The sequence below is a fragment of the Seriola lalandi genome, unplaced genomic scaffold (genome assembly GCF_002814215.2).
Source record: "Seriola lalandi dorsalis isolate HSWRI2012SDOR001 ecotype SW California unplaced genomic scaffold, Sedor1 jcf7180002054444, whole genome shotgun sequence".
NCBI classification, from domain to species: domain Eukaryota; kingdom Metazoa; phylum Chordata; class Actinopteri; order Carangiformes; family Carangidae; genus Seriola; species Seriola lalandi.
In genome coordinates, this window is record NW_019524997.1 from 2,100 (window position 1) to 4,724 (window position 2,625).

The 2,625-nt window shown below is 42.3% G+C and overlaps 1 protein-coding gene across 2 annotated transcripts in view; it reads left to right on the forward strand.

Annotated features, from left to right (window-relative positions):
- Positions 1-2,625, forward strand: part of LOC111658490 (serine/threonine-protein phosphatase 2B catalytic subunit beta isoform-like) — a 14,248-nt gene that overhangs the window by 1,124 nt on the left and 10,499 nt on the right. The gene's annotated exons all lie outside the window — the stretch shown is intronic.

Here is a 2,625-nt window from a genome sequence, read left to right on the forward strand (position 1 = left end):
ACTTTATTTATACACCATGTTTCTTAACAAAGTTACAAAGTGCTTCACAAGAAAAAGTAAAACAAGATAAAATCCAAAGAACCTGAACTTAATAAAAAGAGAAGAACAGCATGAATAAAAAAACATCTCACATCAGCAGGAAGAGAAAAGAAAAAGAAGATGGAAGAACAAGAATAAGGGATGAAACGATGTAAATAAACGGTGCAGACGGGCCGAGACAAAGAGGTGATTTAAAGGAAGTCGAAGCATCTGATTCCAGAGTGGGGGGGTCTGATAGTGAACACCTGGTCACCCCCACTCACAAGCTGTGACCAGCAGGCCGCCATCAGCAGATCAATACTCTGGGCTGGACACACCTGGTCAGTAGGTGGGAGATGTACCTGGGGGCGGAGACATGTAACGGAGTCGATGGAGGGAGAGACTCTCCTCCGTCAGTCCGACTGTTGAAGACTCTTTTTTCTTTTGATCAGTTATTTACTGCATATTAAAAAAAACAGGAAGTGACACCACAAATTTGAATATTACTGTGGAGACCAAACATGCAAAATGTGGTGTGGTTATATATCAGGTGTGTATCGGCTCTCAGCTCCAGCCACAAGCAGCAGAGAAATAATTACAGAACCAAAATCATTATGATAATACGTATTAATATTAATGACTAAATATGAACAAACAAGAAAAAAGAGCATATGTGTGCGTGCGCCTCCTGCACACGCATGACCACATTCGAAGGCATGTGTTTACAGGCCATACGTAGACATGCAGCATATAGACCCGTCGTCCGGTTGGTTTCTACACCGCTCGCTGTGACCAGACCGTAGCCTCCAAACCTTTCAGCCACAAACACACAACAACTTATTAGTTTCACTTTGAAACGTCACCAGCAGCTTCCCTGAGCTCCAGGCAACACACACCACCACACAATAAAACCTACTTTAAATAATTATCATACGTTTCAGTTGGGAAGTAGAGCTGAATCATTGATCACGATCACAATCAGTCATTTAACATGATTACTCAGTGACTTTGGAAACAACATGCACTTTAACAGTCCACTTTCTTAAACTTTAAATACAAATCAACAGAAAAACAAATAAAGAAATTAATTAAAAAGATGAATAGATAAAATAAATATCTAATATCTTAATATTACAATTAAATATATAATATAAAAATATTTGTTATTTATTATTAGTGTTTTTCCACAACCTGCTGATTGTATGGGGAGGAAATTTGCTGTGAAAAAGAATGAGGCACAAAAATAGTTTTATCTCAGTTATCTTGTTTTCAAAATGGTTGGAAGCCAAAAATGTAATCAAGTAATAAAATGAGTTAAAGTTGATTAGGATTTCTAAAGCGTCAGTTGTTGTTGGTTGTTTTCTTCTTGTGTCTGTGGTTCAGAGCTGCAGCTCAGTCTCAGATCTGCCGCAGGAAGAGGATCATTTAAACAAACTGCTCTGCCAGAAATAAGTTTTAAATACATCCTTTAGGTTTCAGTCAGTATTGACGAGTGAAAGCACCTCTGTCTGCTGGGTTTTATTTTCTGATTCTACTTGATGATAAAATAATCGGAGTTGTTCTGTTTTATCTGATAATAATAACGTGGCTCTCAGCTCCGAGTATATCGGCCTAGTTTCCTCAAACAGCTGCTCACTGTACTTTTCATCAAGCAGGAGGAAACAGTGCATTAGCCGGGGACTATTTTCAGCGGCGTATTAATCCGCGTGTGTTCACGGTGATGAAGGAACAGTGTGTCTCACTGATGTGTGGGATGTGTGGCGCTCTGTCAGTCCTCATAGTAACGAGCAGTAACCGAGGAGACACAGTCCAAGAGACCTGTAAAAAAATAAAACAACAAAAAAGCTGTCAGTGTGAAAATTGGCTTGTTTCCGTGGCGACCTACAGCGAGTGTTAAATGCTGAATATCATTAATCAGGCAGAGGAAGTGAAACCCTGAAGAAAGATGCCTGTTAAAAGCAGTTGTAGTGTGTGTGTGTGTGTGTGTGTGTGTGTGTGGGTGTGTGTGTGTGTGGTGAGTGTGTGTGTGTGTGGGTGTGTGTGTGTGTGTGGGTGAGAGAGAGTGTGTGTGGGTGAGAGAGTGTGTGTGTGTGTGTGTGGGTGAGAGAGTGTGTGTGATGGTGAAGCAGCTGCTGGAGCTGATGCTAACACATCAGTGTGTGTCCAGAGACAGAGAGACAAAGGTCTGCTGCCATCTGTCTGTCTCTCTCTCTCTGTCTCTCTCTCTGTCTCTGTCTCTGTCTGTCTCTCTCTCTGTCTCTCTCTCTCTGTCTCTGTCTCTGTCTGTCTCTCTCTCTGTCTCTCTGTCTCTGTCTGTCTCTCTCTCTGTCTCTCTGTCTCTGTCTCTGTCTGTCTCTCTCTCTGTCTCTCTCTGTCTCTGTCTCTCTCTCTGTCTGTCTCTCTCTCTGTCTCTCTCTGTCTCTGTCTCTCTCTCTGTCTCTCTCTCTCTCTGTCTCTCTCTCTCCCTCTGTCTCTCTCTCTCTGTTTCTCTCTCTCTCTCTCTCCCTCTGTCTCTCTCTCTCTCTCTCCCTCTGTCTCTCTCTCTCTGTCTCTCTCTCTCTCTCTCTCCCTCTCTCTCTCTCTCTCTCTCTCTCTCTCTCTCTCTCT